We start from the raw sequence: 15,679 nt of genomic DNA on the forward strand, positions 1-15,679 counted from the left end.
CTGCCAGACCCCACGGAGGAGCTGCTGGCCCCGCAGGAGTATGCGGAGCTGCTGGTGTTTGTCACGCAGTCGGTCAACTCCTGCTCTGGGCTGGCGAGAAGCTCCTCGATGGCCAGGGTGGGGCTGGCTGGAGGCTTCTCGGTCACCAGGGTGGGGCTGGTGGGAGGCTTCTCGATGGCCAGGGTGGGGCTGGCGGGAGGCTCCTTGGTCACCAGGGTAGGGCTGGCGGGAGGCTCCTCAGGGGCCAGGGTGGGGCTGGCGGGAGGCTCCTCGGGGACCAGGGTCGGGCTGGCGGGAGGCTCCTCAGTTGCCATGGTGGTGGACGGCTCCTGCTGGGCCCTGGGGTGCAGCTTCTGGCATCTTGGCGTCCTGCCAAGGAAGCCCCAGAGCTGCCTTCCCTGGCTCCTGCCCTCTCCTGGCTCTCTCCTCCATAGCTGAACCCGGGGCCACCTCCATTTCGGCCCAGAAGGTGCCTCAGGGTCAGCTAAGGGAGCTGGTGTCTTCCTCCTCCTCCAGCATGCGACGCAGCTCCTCTCCTTCCCCTGGCCACAAGCCTCTTCCCCGCCCGCGGGGACAGAGGGGTTGCTCTCCTCCTGGGAAGGCTGGCTGATGTTTCCTGCTGGCTCTGGAGCCACCTGCCCGGCCTTCCTCCTGAGCATCCGCCTTATTCGCTCCATCCTGGAGCTGAGTGGGGAGCAGCCATGAGTCTGGCTTCTCATTAACGAGCCTGCCTGCTCCCCTGCCCACCTCCCCTCTGCTGAAGCAATTTCTCCTCCCGACACATCCCACCCCAGGGCATAGGAACCCTCAACCTGAGGAACAAACCCTGACAAGGGACGGGCTGGGAGCCCTAGTGGTGGGATATTCACACCACACTGGGGATGGCTCTGGAGAACTCTACTTACTTGCTCTAGATCGGATGGAGCTGGATGGCAGATGCTCAGGGTTGCTCCTCCCTTCACCCTACTCGATCTCCTGCACCCAGGTGGCCTGCAACGTGTGCCGCACAGTGCCCTGCCAGCAGAGATCGAAATTGGCTGTGAAAACAATACAATGCCACCAGCGGAACACTCCTGGGACACTCCATAGCTGTACCGGGGGCCACCTCCATTTGGGCCCAGAAGGTGCCTCAGGGTCAGCTAGGGGAGCTGGTGTCTTCCTCCTCCTTCAGAAAGCCAGAGCTGGTAAGTGCCAGCAGGACTTGATTCCCAGTCTCCCTGGCTCCGAGTCTGACCTGTTGTAGTGACTGACGGATTTGCTCCTTGTCCCCCATCCAAAGCGAATAACACAACTCTGTATTTTCAGTCATGAGTTAGACCTTCTCAGCACCCCCCTCTGTCTCCCGCAGCCCTCAGGTGTTCCTTGGATTAGGGAGGCTTGGATGCTAAGAGAACTGGAATTATTTTACTGGCTTCCTGGGTGTGACTAGCCCATGAGTGTCTCAGTCTGGCCTCCAAGGCCTACACTCCCAGTCACTAAAGGTTAGGATGGGTTGATTTCACTCAAAGTTTTTTGTATTTGCATTTTTGAATTATTTTCTTAATGAAAGATTGATTCTCATGAAATCTTAGAGCTGGCAGATGATGGAACAAGGAGCAATGCTCTCAAGTTGCAATGTGGAAGGCTCGGATATTAGCAAAAACTTTTTCACTAGGAGGATGGTGATGCCTTTGAATCTGCTAGGATAGATTCCCCTATCTTGTACTTAGAGCTTTTTTTTTTCTTACCTTCTACACAGATGACAATGTCTTTGAAACAAATCCACACAGAAATGAAAAAAACACGCACAGAATCTCCTCTACAGCAACTTTCTCTTGGTCCTCAGGGAGAGACCGCGAGATGTAGGCTTGCTGCAGCATGGCTACAGGGCTCTCCGAGCAGGGGCGGCTCCAGGCACCAGCACGCCAAGCACATGCCTGGGGCGGCAAGCCACGGGGGGCGCTCTGCCGGTCGCCGCGAGAATGGCAGGCAGGTTGCCTTTGGAGGCATGCCTGCGGAGGGTCTGCTGGTCCCATGGCTTCGGCGGACCTCCCACAGGCATGCTGCTGAATCCGCAGGACCAGGGACCTCCCGCAGGCAAGCCGCCGAAGGCAGCCTGCCTGCCATGCTTGGGGCAGCAAAATACCTAGAGCTGCCCCTGGGTGTTGGTCCTGCTTTGAGCAGGGGGTTGGATTAGATGACCTCCCGAGGTCTCTTCCAACCCTAATCTTCTATGATTCTATGATTCTATGACAGGAGAGGGGCGTGCAAGTGTCCTGCGCCCTCCAGGAATGCAATCTCAGCCATGCAGGGGAGGCAGAAAGGAGAGGACTGCCCTCCCCTAACACATCTGAGACCATGGCCTTCTGGCTTTTGTGTGCATTGAGAGGGGTTGGAAGGGATCAGTTCTTGGCCCTGTGCTATTTACCATTTTTATCAATGGCCTGGAAGACAACACAAACTCATCCCTGATACAGCTTGCAGACTGGGGGAGTGGCAAATAGTGAAGAGGATGGGTCACTGATTCAGAGCGAGCTGGATCACTTGGTAAGCTGGGCGCAAGCAAACAGTATGTGCTTTACTACGGCCAAATGTAAATGCATCCATCTAGGAACAAAGAACGCAGGCCACACTTACACGGTGGTGGACTCCATCCTGGGAAGCAGAGACTCTGAAAAGGGCTTGGAGGTCATGGTGGATAATCAGCTGAATGAGACTGGAAGTGAAATGCTGGGGCCAAAAGGACTAATGCCATCCTGGGATGTACAAACCGGGCAATCTCCAGTTGTTAGAGAGGTTATTTTCCCTCTGTATTTGGCACTGGTGCGACCGCTGCTGGAATCCTGTGTCCAGGTCCGGTGCCCACAATTGGAGAGGGATCAGAGAAGAGCCACAAGAGTGATGAAAGGATTGGAGAACATGCCATATTGATAGAATCATGGAGCTCAATCTGTTTACACGGAGAATAAATATTTAATAATGGGCTGTTCAGTCTAGTAGACAAAGGTGTGATGGATTCACAGGTCCAGTGCTCTCTCACAGCTCTGCAACTGTCCCTGGGAGACCCCCTTTGAGTGTTACCCCCTTAGGGTTCCACTGTTTCACTGGGGTAAACCCCTTGGCTTCACCGCCTCCTGGGGCCTCACCTCTGAGTCTTCAGCACCCCTGCCTCATTCCATGAGCTCCCCTCAGTGAGTTCTCTCAAACTGGACACCTGGGGACTTGAACAGCCAAAGGGAGCAATGCACACCCGACCTCTTGAGACTGAAGCCCAAAGATCTGCGCAGTGCAGGTGCACCGGCAGATGAGGTTGTGGACAGCAGATCGGGGGCAGGAGGGAGACCCACATCGGAGACTCAGAAGGGGAGTCACCCAGAGACCTCTCAAAGGTGGAACTCTGGGAAGCCCAACCCAGGGGTGCCCGTGAACGTCGGGGCACGCTGACCCCCCTCATGGGACTTGAAATGTAATTACTGTGGCCAAAAGGGACACAAGGTGGCGCAATGCCTGAAGATGAAGGAAATGGCGGCCAAGCAGAACCCGTGGGGTGTCAACTGGGTGGAAGCCCACCGAGAGGGGGCACTGCTGGTCCAGTGGGCCGCAGTTGCTAGGGCTGTGCCAGGGGGAGGGGACCATCAGGCCAGGTCAGCTCCAGAACACCCATACTCAATCCACTGGGTGAGCGGGGGACAGGCCCTGGGGGGACAATCACCCCATCATCCCCATTGAGGTGGGGGGAAGACATGTCCAGGGTTCTGGGACACGAGTGCAGAAGTGACGCTGGTGCAGTCCAAGGTGATGGACCCAGACCAGCTAGTGCCCGATGCCTACATGACCCTGTTTGGGCCCCCCCGCCAAGGTGCCTGTAGCAAAGATACACCTGAAATGGGGGGCTAAGAAGGGACCCAAAGAGTTTGGGGTGCATGATCACCTGCCTACCAAGGTCCTAATGGGTAATGACTTGGAGAACTGGCCAGATGGCACTCAGAGTGCCCTGGTCCTTACCCGGAGCCAGTGTCAGCGAGGTATGCGGGACCTCCCGAAATGGAGGACCGAAGCACCAAGGGTAGGGATCAACAGGGCTGGGCCAGAGCCTCTGTCCGAAGGTGGGGAAACTGAGGCACCACCAACCAGTGCTGTACCTTCAAACCCAGCAGCTGAATTCCAGACAGGGCTGCAGGAGGATCCCTATTTAGAGAAGCTGAGGGCCCTTGCTGGCCACGGCGGTGCACAGTCCCGGGGGGAGCCCGCTGGGAGATATTCCTGTGGGAGAAGGGATTCCTGTACCGGGAATGGCCTGGCCAGGGCCGGCTCCAGACCCCAGCGCAGCAAGCACGCGCGTGGGGCGGCATTTGCCGGCAGGGGCAGCAGGCTGGGCCGGTGGACCTGCCGCAGTCATGCCTGCGGGAGGTCCACCGGAGCCCCGGGACGCCGGACCTGCTGCAGGCATGACTGTGGAGGGGGCGCTCCTCCCGCGGCTCGGCTGGACCTCCCGCAGGCATGACTGCAGACGGTTCGCTGGTCGCACGGCTCGGCTGGACCTCCCGCAGGCATGACTGCTGAAGCTCCACTGGAGCCGCCGGACCAGCCAACCGTCCGCAGCTGCAGGAGGTCCAGCCGAGCCGCGCGACCAGCGGACCCTCCGCAGTCATGCCCGCGGGAGGTCCGCTGCTCCCGGGGCTCCGGGGCGTCTCCCGCGCATGACTGCTTGGGGCGGCCAAATATGTAGAGCCGCCCCTGTCTCCGAGGTTCCCCCTGCCCCGAATTAACTAATAATTCCCCATGTGGAACCCTATCAAATGCCCTACTGAAATCGAGGTAAATTAGATCCACTGTGTTTCCTTTGTCTAAAAAAATCTGTTACCTTCTCAAAGAAGGAGATCAGGTTGGCTTGGCATGATCTACCTTTTGTAAAACCATGTTGTATTTTGTCCCAATTACCATTGACCTCAATGTCCTTAACTACTTTCTCCTTCAATTTTTTTCCAAGACCTTACTTACTACAGATGGCAAACTAACAGGCCTATAGTTACTCGGATCACTTTTTTTCCCTTTCTTAAAAATAGGAACTACGTTAGCAATTCTCCAGTCATACGGTACAACCCCTGAATTTACTGATTCATTAAAAATTCTTGTTAATGGGCTTGCAATTTCATGGTCCAGTTCCTTTAATATTCTTGGATGAAGATTATCTGGGCCCTCTGATTTTGTCCCATTAAGCTGTTTGAGTTTGGCTTCTACCTCGGATGTGGTAATATCTACCTCCATATTCTCATTCCCATTTGTCATCCTACCATTATCCCTAAGATCCTCATTAGCCTTATTAAAGACTGAGGCAAAGTATTTGTTTGGATATTGGGCCATGCCTAGATTATCCTTAACCGCTATTCCATCCTCAGTGTTTAGCGGTCCCACTACTTCTTTCTTTGTTTTCTTCTTATTTATATGGCTATAGAACCTTTTATGACTGGTTTTAATTCCCTTTGCAAGGTCCAACTCTACATGGCTTTTGGCCTTTCTCACTTCATCCCTACATGTTCTGACCTCAATAAAGTAGCTTTCCTTGCTAATCCCGCCCATCTTCCACACCTTGTAGGCTTTCTGCTTTATCTTAATCACCTCTCTGAGATGCTTGCTCATCTAGCTTGGTCTACAACTCCTGCCTATGATTTTTTTCCCCTTTCTTGGGATGCAGGCTTCTGATAGTTTCTGCAACTTTGACTTGAAGTAATTCCAGGCCTCCTCCACCTTTAGATCCACAAGTTCTTCAGTCCAATCCACTTCCCTAACTAATTTCCTTAATTCTTTAAAGTCAGCCCTTTTGAAATAAAAAACCCTAGTCCCAGATCTATTTTTGTTTATCCTTCCATTTAGTTTGAACGGAATTAGCTCATGATCACTCGAAGCAAGATTGTCCCCTACAACCATTTCTTCTATGAGGTCCTCACTACTCACCAAAACCAAATCTAAAATGGCATCCCCTCTTGTTGGTTCTTCAACTACTTGGTGAAGAAATCCATCAACTATCCCATCCAGAAAAATCTGAGCCCTATTATTATTACTGGCACTTGTCCTCCAGTCTATATCTGGGAAGTTAAAGTCTCCCATGATCACACAATCCCCATTAGTGTTTACTTCATTAAAAACATTAAAGACGTCTCTATACATATCCAAATCAGATCCCGGCGGTCTGTAGCACACCCCAAGCACTATCTCAGGGGAGGCTCTAATAGCTTTCTTTCCCAATGTGATGAGTAAAGACATTTCTTTCCCTGGGTAGTGTGATTCAGTTTTTCCTCTTCTCCTTCTGTGCCAGCAATGAGCTTTGCCTCCTGGCTGTGACGGCCTACGATCGCTTTGTGGCCATCTGCAACCCATTGCTTTATTATGTCATCCTGTCCAAGACAGTCTGCTTCCAGCTGGTGGCTGGCTCTTCCCTAAGCGCCTGTGTCAATGCCACTGTGCATACGTGTACTGAATTCAGTCTGTCCTTCGGCCACTCCAGTGCCCTCGGTCATTTCTTCTGCGATATTCACCCACTCCAAGAAATCTCCTGCTCTGACTTTTGTATCAATAAGCGAGTGCATTTAATCTTTGCAGCCATTGAAACAATAGGCACCGTTTTCACCCTCCTCATCTCCTTCATTTACATCATCTTTGCCATCCTGAAGATCCACTCCATGGCAGGAAGGCACAAAGTCTTCTCCTCCTGCGCCTCCCACCTGACTGTCATTTCCTTCTTATATGGGACCCTGATCTTTACATATTTACGACCCTCATCTGGCACTCCATGGACTGGGAGAAAATGGTGGCCATGTCCGATGCCCTTGTGATCCCCATGATGAACCCCCTGATCTACAAGGGGACCCCTTGTTCCCCTGAGGAACAAGGAGGTGAAGGACGCCCTGAGGAGGACAATACACCAGAAAATTATTCCTTGCTGTATGTAAATATGGGGACTGGTTTTTCTGATCAGTACTGGAGTGCAGATATGAGCTAGTTCTCGCTCATTAAGTCATTGTGCAGAAATTTCTGTCATCATGTGACTTACAGGAGAAAACAACATGGAAATGGAACTTGAGCCCGATAATGAAGGAAGGCGCCATTTCCCTTGAAAAACAGTGTCCAGTAACTGTGTTACAGCTTCTCCTTTATGCACTGATATGTGATTTCTGCAATATAGGCATCTCCCCCTGCTTGTTCCACTACCTTTTGAACTATGTTGGTTGACTTAGCAGCTGATATAAAGAGGAGATGCTCAGACTGTAATTATTTCCATTTGTCACTGCTCTTATCTCAGTTCGCATAGCCCCCTCCCCACTCCAATCACTGTACAATTAAATAAAGGGAGCTGCACATGGAGAAGTGTTTTTATAGATAGATAGTCAGACAGATGGTTCTGTTCGGGGACGCACAGGTAGACACTAGACAGACGGATGTTTTTCTGTGGGGCTAGGTAGACATGGTTATGTCTGGGGTTAGATAGACAGAAATAGGTCATTAGACACTGTGGCAAAGTACCTGCTTCTCCTCGGCTGGCTCAGTCCCTTTATTGCCTTGGAGACACAGGCTTGGGCAAAGCAAGGACCTTCCTGGCCACGCAGGGTCTGGCTGATCCTTTTCTCAGTCAGTACCTTGCTGTTTTTTCTCCCCTTCTGGGGACAGAGTGCAGTCTTCCTTACTGGAAGAGTTCAGAGTCTTGCTGCACCTACTCGCTGGCAGCTTCTCTGCTTCTCTCTCTCCCCCCTCCCTGCTTCCCTGCCAGGGAGGGTTTAAAAAGGTCTCCAGCAATTGGGGCCAGCTGATCCTAATTAGTTCCCTGGTAACCCCTGTTCCAGCTGAACCTAATTTCTCCATGGCTATCTCCCCTCAATGGATAGGGAGAGGCCTTTTAACCCCTCTGGGACTAATTACTACCCCCTCCCTTGGTAGCCATTTGTCCTGGGTTTGCCATAACACACACAGGAGAAAGGAAGGATGCCAGAGGTTATTGCACTCGCCTAAGACTTGAGGGGTCCGAGTTTAAATTCTGCCTCCACTGCAGACTTCCTTTGTGATCTTGAGCAAATCACTTGGGGCCAGATTTTTTAGAGGGATTTCAGTTCCTAATTCCCATTGAAATCAATGGGATTTATGTGGCCGAAATACCTTTAAAAAACCTGGGTTTAGTCTCCCTTTGCCTCTGTTTGTCTCTTGTAATATGGAGGTAAGAGAAGGAGTGTTGTAAGCAAGAGACAAGAAGTGATTCTTCTGTCCTACTCTGCGCTGGAGTACTAGGTCCAGTTTTGGGCACCGCTTTTCAGGAAAGATGTGGCTCAATTGCAGAGAAGAGCGACAAAAACGTGAATCCCCAATCTGGCTTCTATGCATAGGGAAAGGCAGGAGGCTCCACATGCTGCCTGTGCCCCAAGCACCGCCCCTGCAGCTCCCATTGGCTGGGAACCAAAGCCAATGGGAGCTTCAGGGGTAGTGCCTGCAGACAGGGCGGTTTTCTCACCCTTGGTCTAAGGCCACACAGTATTCGCAGTTACATGGCCCATGATGCCAACCACCATCACTCCCTTGTTAAATCTTCAAACAAGCCCCTTCGTGCTTCCTCCCATTCTGCCCCCCACACTCGGGAGGAGCTTCCAGCAGGGATAGGGGTCGCTGCCCACGTTCTCCACCACTTGTGATCTGTGTCGGTTGGCCCACCGAGCCGCTAGGGGGTGGAGGGGAGCTACTGCCCCACTGGTTTTCCTGGGTCACGCCTCTGTCACTGGGGAATTAGCGGAGGGAGGGGCGCAGGCAAGAGTCTGTAGCGTGCCCCTCAGGCAGGGAAGCTCCAGCAATGGCCTATAGTATGCTATCGGGATTTTGCTACCCAAGGTGGGTAGGCCAGGCTAGGGTAACGCAGGCCCACCCAACTACACTGCGTTCCAACCCAGGGCCCTGACAGTGGTGGGGGCGATGGTCCCGCCACTGGGTCAGCGGGGGTCCTTCCGCAACATGCTGACCAAATAGACTCACCACACTGTGCAGTTCTGTCCCTGGGCTCCTTCCAACTCAGTCCCTTGTGCGAGTCCCTCCGGTCATTCCAGCTCGTCTGGGTATTCTGCTGCTGGCAGCTCCAGCTCCCCCTCCGCCTCAGGTTCCTCCAGCTCCTCCAGGTACTCGGCAGTGGGCAGCCCTGGCAGCCCCTGTCCTTCCTCCAGGTCAGGTTTCTCCTGGTCCAGGGCCTCTGCGGGACCAGCATCAGCGTCTGAAGGGAGCAGTCTGCATCTGCCTCCCTCCCTGGTGCTGCCCTGACTGGGCTAGGGGCCCCGCCCTTTGTACTTCCTGTTCCACCCCTCCCCTTCCGGGGGGGTGGAGTAAGCTTGGTCTGGCCCCATCCCCTCAGGCTGAGAGACTGGCTCTTTACCCTCAGGTTCAGAGGGAAGCCACCCTGGCTCCCTACAGGAACGAATGGTTATGAAAACCAATGCCCCAGTAAGAGAAAAAAGATTCTCCCAATCCCAAGGGACCAAGCCCCAGATCCAGGTCAATAGTCAAATGACATCTTACCCACAAATCACGCTGTTGCCAAGCCATTAGAATCTAAAAGTTTATTCATAAAAAGAAGTAACTATAGATGAGAGCTAAAATGACTAACTGTAAGTAATGGCAAAGTTCTTGGTTCAGGCTTGTAGCAGTGATGGACTAAACTGCAGTTTTAAATCAAGTCTCTGGAGTATGTTCACAGCTGGGATTGGTCATTCAGTCCTTTGTTCAGAGCTTCAGTTTGTAGCAAGGTTTCTCCAGAGCTTAGAAGCAGGATTGAAGACCAAAATGGAGAGGTTTCCAGGGCCTTTTATATTCTCTCTCTCTTGTGGGCAGAAAGCCCTTGGTTCTCCTATGCAAAATCACAGCAACAAGATGGAGTTTGGCATCACATAGGCAAGTCTCAAGACCATGCATGACTCAGTTCTTTACAGGGTAACGCCATTGTTTACATGTTAGTTGGAACGTTCCCGGGAAACTCAGATGTGGATTGGCATCTCCCAAAGCTCATTGTCAGCTAAGTGTTTCTTGATTGGGCACTTACTTTCTCAAGAAGCTGACCAAATGCTTCACTGAGGGTACTTAGAATCAAAACACATTGACCTACAAGTACATAACCAATATTAATAACTTCAACTACAAAAATGATACATGCATAGAGATTGCATAATCCTAACTAGTAAATCACAACCTTTCCATAAGCACCTTACTGGACCTCCTTTGTACAAGATTTGATGCAACTATAGGACCTTGGTTGCAACAGTGATCTATACGGTCACAGGTCATGTCAATAGTGTCAGAAGGGGAAAAGCCCCATGTCCCATTCCCCAGCCCCCTGAGCCAGCACCCCCTATATTGGACAGGCCTCGTCTCCCATTCCCCACCATTCCCCACACCCCCCACCACCCCGAGACAGCCAGTCCCCGCCCCGGGGCTGGATGAGAGCTGGCACCCTCTAGAGGGGAAAGGACATGGATTTCGTTTCCTGACCCTCTGAGCACCTTGGGCCGGATCAGAGTTGGGGCCCCCTAGACAGGAAAGCCTCCATACCCCATTCCTTGAGCCAGCCAGTCCCCTCAGACTTAGAGTAATCATATAGCACTCAACCATTCAAGAGCTATCGACACAGCATGGGGGAGACGGATAGAATGTACATTAAAAAAAAATCTCAGGACAGAAAAGGAGAACGGCCATGCTGGGTCAGACCAATGGGCCATCTAGGCCAGTACCCTGTCTTCTGAGAGTGGCCGGTGCCAAAAGCTCCAGAGGGAATGACCAGAACAGGGCAATTTATCAGTCAGACAGTCCCCACTTTCGACTGTAAGCAGTTTAGGGACAAGCAGCACATGGTTGTGTGCCTAACCAGCTTAGTTAATACCATTGATGGATCTATTCTCCATGAACTTCTCGCATGCTTTTTTAAGCCCAGTTACACTTTTGGCCTTCACAATATTGGCTGGCAATGAGTTCCACAGGTTGACTCTGAAGAAATACTTCCTTTGATTGCTTTAAACCTGCTGCGTGTTAATTTCATTGGGTGTCCCCTGGTTCTGCTGTTATGTGAAGGGGTATTTACATAACACAAGGAGAATTTAACCATCCCGCCTCCCTTCCCCCACCAATTCCTGGTGAGTCCAGATCCAATCCCCTTGGATCTTAACAGAAGGAAAAAAATCAATCAGGTTCTTCAAAAGAAAGCTTTTAATTAAAGAAAGAAAGGTAAAAATTATCTCTGTAAAATCAGGATGGAAAATACTTTACAGGGTAATCAGATTCATATAGCCCAGAGGAACCCCCTCTAGCCTTAGGGTCAAAGTTACATCAAACAGAGGTAAAATCCTCTCAGCAAAAAGAACATTTACAAGTTGAGAAAACAAAAATAAGACTAACATGCCTTGCCTGGCTATTACTTACAAGTTTGAAACATGAGAGACTGATTCAGAAAGATTTGGAGAGCCTGGACTGATGTCTGGTCCCTCTTAGTCCTAAGAGTGAATAACCCCCAAACAAAGAGCACAAACAAAAGACTTCCCTCCACCAAGATCTGAAAGTATCTTGTCCCCTTATTGGTCCTCTGGTCATGTGTCAGCCAGGTTTACTGAGTAAACAGGTAAAAGAGATATTAACCCTTAACTATCTGTTTATGACAGGGCCGATGTAGATGGCATGGAAAAGGGAGGCAGGAATGAGGGCAAGTTTTCGTAAGTGATAGTAATCGTAAATCAACTTTCACAATGGGTAAAGGCCTTTCCCACTGCCCAAGCCACTGCCAAAGCAGTTTGCAAAATACTGCTTAATGAAAGCATGCCAAAATTTGGCCCTCCTGGAAAAATTTATTCTGACCAGGGAACGCATTTTACAGCAAAAATTTACAAAGAATTCACTGAAGCGGTTGGGACAAAATGGGTTTTTCATGCCCCCTGGCACCCTCAGAGTTCAGGCCAGGTAAAGCGTATAAATAGAACTCTAAAAGCCACCCTAACTGAGGGTATGTCTTCACTACCCGCCGGATCGGCGGGTAGCAATCGATTTCTCGGAGTTCGATATATCGCGTCTCATGTAGACGCGATGTATCGAACCCCGTCGACTCCGGAACCCCACCGGCGCCAGTGGCGGTAGCGGAGTCGACGGGGGAGCCGCGGACGTCGATCCGGCGCCGTGAGGACGGGTAAGCAATTCGAGCTAAGGTACTTCGACTTCAGCTACGCTATTCACGTAGCTGAAGTTGCGTACCTTAGATCGACAACCCCCCCCCCAGTGTAGATCAGGCCTAAGTTGTGTAAGGAACTTAAAAATGAAATGGACTAAAGTTCTTCCTTTGGCTTTGTATATTGTCCAGACTACCCCGAAGTCTAGGACTAAGCTAGCGCCATTTGAAATACTTTTTGAACATGTACCCACTTCCTTTACTTCTTTGGGCTCAATACCTAGTGACATCAAACTGACTTGTGAAACAAATGTTTATGTAAAAGCATTGCAGCAGCATTTAACAACATTACACCAGTACTCAGCACAGTCCCAAGCTTTACCATTGTGGGAAGCTCTTCATTCTGTTTCATCAGGTGACCTGGTGTGACTCAAAACTTATCGAAAAACTCCACTTCAACTCCAGTAGCTAGAACCGTTCAAGACTATCCTGATAAGCCCCATTGCTCTTTGGGTCAAAGAACTTCCCACTTGAATTCATTACACCAGAGTCAAACAGAGCCTCGCTAGGGAGCCCGACTTGGTAAAGGGTTCCCCGGAAGCAGACCACGTCAGACTTCAAGGGAACCACGCATCTTCACCGCACCGCGAACTAGATGAGCCAGAAGCAAACAACCTCCTTGCCCAGGACAAATGGACTGCTACCCCTTTGAGCAACCTACGGCTGAAACTCAAGAAAAAGTAGACTGGTGCCCATTCCCCAAGGGATGGCCACGAATGGTCGCCTGGAGAGTTGGTAAACTCATTTGTGTATTGTTTGTTGTTTTTCTTTTGTGGTGGTTATAACTTCCGTGCAAGGGTGGACAGGTAATAGTTTCCTGGATTTAACACGTGTTTTAGTGCAAAATGTAAATCAAACACTATGCTGGCTTTGTATTCATACCCCCCACGCACTTTGGTCAAGGTGTCCCGTTGTTGGGGAAACCTAGTCCCTCACTTCATAAATAAATGTCACGTCTCGGGACGGTGCTTTCACCGGCTTGTCTGTTTCGTGGAACCAGATTTGGTCCATTGATATGATAGTCCAGGGTTCCTATGCTTAATGCATAAACCGGCACTCCTCAGACAAAAGCAGTTTTGTGGATAATTTTACAAACTGTAATGTCACCAGTCAAACTTATTCCACCTCCTCTTGGCACGTCCTTACTGTATCTGGTTGGTATTGGCTACGTAATCATACAGCTTATAAAATCTTTCCAGCAGGTTGGTGTGGCACACGTACCTTAGAGGCTATTGTCCCTGCTGTCACAGTATATCAAACCTTAACCCAGAAAAAAATTCGCAACCTTGTATGGCGGAACCAACAAAGTGTTCCTTTAAATCCCCTTACTGAGCGTTCTTTTGTACGCTGGTTTTTGCCTTGGTTAGGGGTTTAAAAAAAAGTAGAGTAAACGTATCAGCAGCATTGGAAGTTTTGGCTAATGCCACTGCAGATGCCCTGTCGGCCCTCCAAAACCGAGGTTATATTGATCACTTACCCGTCCTCACGGCGCGGGATCGATGTCCGGGGCTCTCCATGTCGACTCCGCCACCGCCGTTCGCGGTGGTGGAGTTCCGGAATCGACAGGAGCGCGTTCGGGGATCGATATATCGCGTCTAGATGAGATGCGATATAGCGATCCCTGAAAAATCGATCGCTACCCGCTGATACGGCGGGTAGTGAAGACGTAGGCTCAGTTATCGCACACAGCAATGCAAAATCGATCGGCTCTAAATTAGCTCGTTTGTAAACCAACATCGACGAGTGGAAACTGACATCCATGCCATTATGCAGCAAGCCGCCTCATTTCATCGCATCAACGATGAAGCTTATCAAGACACAACAGTTTGTTCTTTGTTCCTCTTTTGTACACTAAAAAAGTATAGTTAAAAAAGTACAGTAATGACGTGACAAAGTGCGTAATAAAGGCAGTCTGAGTCTGCGGGAGGGGGGACTGGTTCTGTATGAAGACGGACAGCTCTCTGTTGTATTGCGTGAGACAATAAAAAGCTTAATAGTTGGAGCTTTGCTGGTCGTTGCCTGTCTTTTTGCGGTCGAACAACAAAATCTAAATTGTCCGGAATAAAAGAAATCTCCTACAGTGAGGAGTCTGCTCACGGCCCACCTGGCTCCAGGCAGGGACGCGCCGTTAACTAGGTCTGTGTTTGTAAGAAATGGTTCCTGACTAGCTGTGGCTAAGAGGGAGACAAGGCCCCTATTATCAAAAGCTACTCGTGTCTCTGGCCAGGAGTGCTGTGTCCTCCTTCATAAGGGAACTGGTTTGTGGATTACTGGAGCGGCCACCCGGTTTCACTGTTGCTCCATGAGAGGGACACCAATTGGCTCCTGGGGTACTGCATTCAGCATTTCCTTCATGGAGCAACAGTGACACCAGGTGGTCACCCGTGGTAAGACACACTTGCTCCATGAAGGAAATGCTTTGTGCAGTTGCTGAAGTGGCCACCCAGTGTCACTGTTGCTCCATGAGATAAATGCTTTGTGCATTCCCTGACTAGGCACCCCGTGTCACTGTTGCTTCTAATAAATGCTGTGCGCATTCCCCGAGTGGCCTGGTCCACGCTCCACGAGAGAAAGGGTGTATGCATTCCCCTGACCGGCCACCCAGTGTCACTGTTGCTCTATGAGGGAATTGTTTTGGACATTCCCCGAGTAGCTGCCCAGAGTCAGAGTTCCTTTTTAAGGAAAACTTCTGTGATTATCTCGGGTGGCCACCCAGTGTCACTGTTGCTCTATGGGGAAAATCCTCTGGGCATAACACCACCCTTCCACCGGGTGTTACTGTTGCTGTAGGGCAACTGCACCCGGAGTTGCCTCTAAGGAAATGTCTATATGGGCATCAAACAACAAATCTTTTGTCTTTCAGAGCTGTTGGCCTTCCGAAAGACAAAAGTTTTCCCACTACACGTGCAAGCGTGAACGGCGTGTTGTTGGCAGGAACGCTTTCCCATGGCTCAGGAGCCAGCGAACAGGGGAGTTTGCGTGGGAGAGTTCCCATTGGAGGAGCAGGTATTTGGATTTGCATCTGTCTTTGTGGATTTGCATCTGTCTTTGTAGTGCTTGTATCTCTCGGTAGAGGCCCGTCGGGGCAGACTGCTGAGCGGGCAGCGGCGCCCTGAGTAGGGGGCGGAGCTAGGCTGAGGAGGGGCCTATAAAAGCGGCTGCCCAGCCAGGCAGCGGCACAGGAGCCAGCGAGCAGCGGCACAGGAGCCAGCAAACAGGGACGTTTGCGTGGGAGAGTTCCCATTGGAGGAGCAGGTATTTGGATTTGCATCTGTCTTTGTGGATCTGCATCTGTCTTTGTAGTGCTTGTATCTCTCTGTAGAGGCCCGTCGGGGCAGACTGCTGAGCGGGCAGCGGCGCCCTGAGAGGGGGCGGAGCTAGGCTGAGGAGGGGCGTATAAAAGAGGCCGCCCAGCCAGGCAGCGGCACAGGAGCCAGCAAACAGGGGAGTTTGCGTGGGAGAGTTCCCATTGGA

The 15,679-nt window shown here is 51.1% G+C and overlaps 1 long non-coding RNA gene across 2 annotated transcripts; it reads right to left on the reverse strand.

Moving 5' to 3' along the window:
- Positions 1–226: 226 nt before the first annotated feature.
- Positions 227–9,576, reverse strand: LOC123372224. 2 transcript variants are annotated; one of them, XR_006580176.1, is made up of 3 exons: positions 9,523–9,576; positions 8,989–9,199; positions 227–1,014 (listed from the first exon to the last, which is right to left on the reverse strand). It is a non-coding gene; the product is annotated as an uncharacterized LOC123372224 (long non-coding RNA). The 2 variants fall into 2 exon arrangements; XR_006580177.1 differs by having other exon boundaries at positions 227–1,037.
- Positions 9,577–15,679: the final 6,103 nt, after the last annotated feature.

This window comes from Mauremys mutica, chromosome 6, assembly GCF_020497125.1.
Source record: "Mauremys mutica isolate MM-2020 ecotype Southern chromosome 6, ASM2049712v1, whole genome shotgun sequence".
Lineage (NCBI taxonomy): Eukaryota > Metazoa > Chordata > Testudines > Geoemydidae > Mauremys > Mauremys mutica.